The following is a 6,208-nucleotide window of genomic DNA, read 5'->3' as shown; positions in this document are numbered from 1 at the left end:
TTGACTCTTGATATAAAGTGTTATGACGGGAAATTACAGGATCGTATCAACAGCCTTGAGTATGAGCTATGGAGGATCTGGTGGAGTGAGAGGTTCAACATTATTCAACTCTTCGCTGTTTACCCTAGTCCTCCAAGTTCTGTAGAGTATCATGAGGGTGAGGCTATGAGACGAGTCTAGTGAGTTTACTATAGGATTATCTAGGTCATCCGACCCACCAAGTTGTATTCGCTCATAGATCCCATGCCTTTGGGTATTAGGTGGAGGGACTCTCCAATCTCCTTGTTGACTACTTAGCCTTGGATATCATGTGTGAGGTACCAAATTTAACACTATTTCCCTTAATGAATTCAATGGTTGATCTTGTATGTCTTATGGCTTTTGGGTAAAGCCCTTGTATATAAATAATACACATCTATAGTAACTAGTGTCTACAAGGAAGCATTGAACTTTCTTGGTGTTTTCTGGTGGCAACATCTCTAAGATAACCCAAAATTTTGATGTGTTAGTTGTAATTCCATTCTTGGACATGATGTGACTTAGAATGATGCCATATTTGACCACAACTAACATGTTAGTGGATTCAATGAGAATTAATATTGCCTACTCTATTGAAAGACTTCTTGAAATTTCTCTAAATATTTGTCCTATGAGGAGTTGACGTAGAGATCATCCACAAACACTTTGAGGTATTTGGAAAGCATGTCCTTAAAGAGCGTACAAATTGGGTGCTTGAGGGTTGTAGGTGCATTTGTCAACTCAAGGGCATGATAATATATACAAAGATCCCCCATTCAATGTGGCAAATGCAGTCTTGTGTCTATCATCAAGGTGAACTTGCATCTAATTATATCTTGAAAAGTCATCGATGAAACTGTGAAATCCTCCTTGCCTACCATGCACATGATCATATGTTTAGTGTAAGGCAATGAGTAGTTCTAGAGTACGATCATGATGGGCAATATCTAGTCCATATGTTCTATCTTGTAAATGAACCTACCTTCAATATCTATTTTAATTGTTCTCATAATAGATGTGTGTATTAAGGGTTCTTTGAGTATGGTCTTTGCTTAGTGGGCTTGAGATGAGGGTCCATTGGTATGGTGTGGGTAAGTATATGTGGCAGTATTCTTTTGAGATCTATGCAATTCCATGCAAATACATCTTGGAATTCTTTAAGAAGTGAGATGAGTTTCTATTCATCCTTCCATGAAAGATCTTGAAGAAATATACATGGATTTAGGAGACTCTCCTTCCTTAGCAAGATTCACTTGTTGACCCTTTGCAAGTCCCTCCATCAATTCACTAAATTCTTAATTTTAGATTAGATCTGTCTAACATCAAATTATTGGCCATGGCTTTGTAGATGCATTTGTTAACAAATGCCTTTGTGATAGCCTCGGCATTTTTCCTTTCAGCAAGAGGGATTCACTCCTATAAACTTTGTACCTTAAAGACATATTCACTCATACTTCCTTCCTCTTGTTGTTGCTGCAAGTCAATGAGCCGTACAATGAAGTTGTCCCATATTCAACTTCTACAAACTAGATGATAAACAAGTCCTTGAGATTAGAGAATCATGCTTTCTTATTTGCATCTATCCCTATAAACCACATTCCTCCTTTATTGCTTAAGCAAAGTCCGAAGGTTTGAGCTTTCTTGTTATCAGTAGTGAGGTTATATGCCTCATGCACATGCATAAATGCTCTATGAAGTTGTAGCGATTGCCCCCTACTCTATGATTTTCTATTTGCTTATGACCAAGGGAATTCCCACTTGGTCTATGAAACCTAGTGTGACATGAAGTCTCACCAATAGTGAGTTGGTCATGTGTGTCATGATACAGAGGACAAAAAAATTGTCTAATAGTTTCCACTACACTAAAATTAATTATTGAGTTAGTAGAGGATCCAAGGATGGTCACATTTTGCAATAATAGTCACCTTATGTCTGTCATCTCTTGCTGCCTATCTTCCTTCTCATGTTGAAAGGCTATGGTTAAGTCTACTAGCTTATCCAACACGTCTTTCTCTTTCTCAAACAAGGTGCTACATTGGTCTTCCAACCCTATTGTTGATTCCTTACTAATGTTCATGTTGGATGTAGCTTGGAAGCTTTCCATTGACACCTTTAATTACTTAGGCAAGTCTCTCAACACCCCCTTCTCCATCGTGTTATACTCTAGTGAGACTATTTGACCACGCTTCAGTTAGTTGTATTTATCGAGCCTAGAATTAGTCAGTGGGTTGCTATGTTAATATTTCTTCAAAGTTCCTTAGCTTTGGACTTAGGTTTTATTTGTTTTGGGCCTTTGTATAGTGGGTTTTCTTTTATTATCAAGGGTTTCCTTAATTTGTCTACCCTAGTTTTGAAGGGGGTTTTGTTCAACTTCAACAAATAATTTCAAATCCTAACCATGCCTTAAGCTCAAACATGCTTTTTTCTTCCTAAATAATGTGTTTAATGTGATTCACACTATATAACTATGCATTGTGCTCAATCAAGCTTTTTGATGTCAAAACCATTTGTGAGTATTCAAACACATACACCCAAATTTAGACTTCACCTTCAACTTGCATGAGACAATGATTACATACAAGGAATCTCTCTCTCTCTCAAATCACACGATTCCTATAATTGTGTCATGGTAGGAAGGTCAACAATGCAAATCCCAAAAACTCAAGCAAGTCATCAACAACTCCTAGCAATCCTTAACTCGTGATGTTTCCCATGAGGTTTAGCCAACCCCAAGTGAAGAAGGTTGTGAGATGATAGTATTGAGCAATTCATTTATCTAGTCATGCCATATGCCAAAGACTTCCTATGTGCCCAACTATTCGTGTGATGAACAATTGCTATGTGTGACATCAAAAAGTGAGTTTCTTTTATGTTTGCGTTAAGTCAAATGACTAAGGATTGAGGCTCAATTCATGTGATGATGGGGTGGCCTTGTGATGACTAGCATGGTTGTGCATGAGACTTGAGAGTTTAAGTGTGTGAGAAGAGTTTTGAGCTTATGTGTAGACAAGTTGAATAATGTATGTGTTGATTGGTTGCCACATTTCAGGTACCAATCAAGTTGAAAACCTTATGTTTTGATGAGTTGATTAGTTTTTTGTGGATAGGCTAATGAGTTTATGTGTTGATAGGTTGATAAGTTTTCATGTGTCAAGGGGATGGACAAGATCCTTGTTTCAGCAAGTTTTCTTATGTTGATGAGTCGACAAGTTTTGCATATCAACAAGTTGACATGCTTGAGTGTTGATGAGTTGACAAAGTTCTTATATTGGTGAATTGGCAAGTTTATGTGTTGATGAGTTACATGTATCAACACATCAATTTGTGTCTTGATAAGTTTCCTTATGTCAATAGTTTTATGTGACGACAAGTTGACAAGTTGGTGCATTGATACATTGACACGTTATGTGTTAATGAATTGATGAGTTTGTGTCTCAATGAGTTGATCACTTTTGTGTATCGATGAATTGACAAGTTTAATTATGGCAAAGTTGACAAGTTCCATGCGATGAGTTGATAACTTGATGAATTTCCTTGTTGATAAGTTTATTGTTAAGTTGACAAGTTTTCTTTGTGTTGGAAAGTTGACAAGTTGGTATGTTGATAAGTTGGCAAGTTCCATGTTTTAGTGAGTTGAAAAGTTTGTTTGTGTCTTGATGAGCTGATCAATTTTGTGTCAATGGATTGACAAGTTTTATGTGTTGATAGGCTAATAAGTTTGTGTTTTGACATGTTTTCAAGCTTATGTCAATGAGTTAATCAATTTTATGTATCGGCATACTAATAAGTTGGTGAGTTGATTGTTGGCACTACAAGGAGAATGAAGATTGCAAAGAGAGAGAGAGAGAGAGAGAGAGAGAGAGAGAGAGAGAGAGAGAGAGAGAGAGAGAGAGAGAGAGAGAGAGAGAGAGAGAGAGAGAGAGAGAGAGAGAGAGAGAGAGAGAGAGAGAGAGAGAGAGAGAGAGAGAGAGAGAGAGAGAGAGAGAGAGAGAGAGAGAGAGAGAGAGAGAGAGAGAGAGAGAGAGAGAGAGAGAGAGAGAGAGAGAGAGAGAGAGAGAGAGAGAGAGAGAGAGAGAGAGAGAGATGTTATGCTTGTGGTGCCTCCAATATCTCTCTTGTAAGCAACACCTTATTATATTATTACTCAAATAATTAAGAATGAGTGTGTACATATATAGTTAGGGTTAGTGAATTAAGATGGGTGGCCAACCACATTGGGTTTGACTCCAAACACCTCACACATAAAGGCCAATGCGCCTTTAAGGGAGACAAAATAATGACATAATGTGTGAGGTATAATACATATGAGTTATCCTCAACCAATGCCCATCAATTCCCTACTGTTAATTTTTTTTTGAAGAGTAGACTCTCAACACTTGATGAATGAAGTGATATATCACTTCTATGTGCTTGGTTTTTGCATGGAACACAAGATTCTTTGCCAACATGATGGCACTCTAATGATCATTATGCAACAATGGTATGTCTTCACCAATGCCCAAGTCTCCCACTAGATGAGTAAGACATATGGATTCTTTGCATGCCTTTATGGCTATAATATGCGCATCTTCAATGGTAGATAATGCCACATATTTTTGCAAGCGAGACATCCATGAGATTCCACCACAGTGCAAGGTAAAAACATTTCATGTGGTTGACTTTCTGTTGTCAATATTCCTTACAAAGTCTATATATGTGTATCCAAGTGAACCATTGCTACTTCTTCTAGAGCATATGCATATATCTCTTGTACCACTCAGGTACCTCAAGATGCCTTTCATTGCTTCCCAATGCTTCTTGCCAGGATTTGACACGTATCTTCTCACTACTTCCACTACAAATGCAATGTCCAAGCGAGTGGCAATCATAGTATACATGAGACTATCCTCACATGATGAATATGGAACCTTGGCCATTTCAACCTTTTCCTCATTAGATTTGGTCACCATATTGAAACATTGTAACACTTTGCTAGCATAATCCTTTTAGGATAGATAGAACAATCTCTTTGTTCTATCTTGATTATGTGCATGCTAAGAATGTGATTTGCATATCCCAAATCCTTCATTTGAATGTTTCCATTAACCTTTTTTTCAAGGCATCAATCTTGTCCTTGTTTTTTCCAACTATCAAAAGCTTTTATTTGCCATGTTCCACAAAAACCTCTAGTTCCTGCATCTAGATCTCATCATGAAGATCACCACGTGAACATGTCGTCTTTAAATCTAATTGTATTAGGTCTATATCATCTTCATCCACCAAGGCAAGCACAGTGTGAAGAGTAGACAATTTCACCATAGGTGAAAAGATGTCATCAAAGTCCACACCTTTTTCTTGGTTAAAATCTTTGGCTACTAACCTTGCCTTGTACTTTGTTTAGTACCACTTAACCTTTAACTTATAAATCCACTTAGATGGCAAAGAATTTTTGCCCTTGGGCAATGGAACCAACTTCAAAGTCTAATGCTTTATAATGGAATGCATTTTAGAATACATAGCCTCTTTATAAGAAAATGGCTTCCCACAATCTTCAACATTATAAAGTCAAAGCTAGGTTAAAATCTCTCAAGGGGATGAGAGATATGAGTAGATATGTGTAGCATAATGGGCTGACTTGGAGTGGAAAATTTAGCCTCTAAATTTCTTCCATAAAACACCATAGGGCTCTCAATCTACTTCTCAACATATCTCTATGCTTCCTACTTGTTAGGTGAAGCATCAGTTATACCCTACGTTTGCACACCTTCGTGCACTAGCACTTGCTCTATGTGGCAAAATAATAGGTGCCATTGCATTCTAAAAAGTAGCCTTTATTGTTTCCATTTCCTTAAGAGGTTTCTTATGCATCCTCTTCTCATTGAAGATCACATCATTACTATGGATAATCTTTCTACCTTTTGGATCCCAAAGATGATAATCCATCTTGCTAGTCTATCCATAGCCCAAAAAGATACACTTAGTGGATTTTGGTTCTAACTTATTACACTTTTCCTTTAGCACATGCACATAAGCTTCACAACCAAATGCTCTTAAGTGATCATAAGAGGCTTCTTGTTCGACCATGCCTCTTTGGGAATGCCACCATTCAAAAAAGTAGTATTAGGCAACCAGTAGATACCAAGCTCTTAGTAAGCTTAGGTACATGGTATACATTCTAAATAATAAATATAGATCCATTTTGAAAAATAAA

The sequence above is a fragment of the Lygodium microphyllum genome, chromosome 19 (genome assembly GCF_053477565.2).
Source record: "Lygodium microphyllum isolate KBCC chromosome 19, Lygodium_microphyllum_v1.1.10, whole genome shotgun sequence".
Classification (NCBI taxonomy): domain Eukaryota; kingdom Viridiplantae; phylum Streptophyta; class Polypodiopsida; order Schizaeales; family Lygodiaceae; genus Lygodium; species Lygodium microphyllum.
This window is presented reverse-complemented; position numbering follows the sequence as displayed.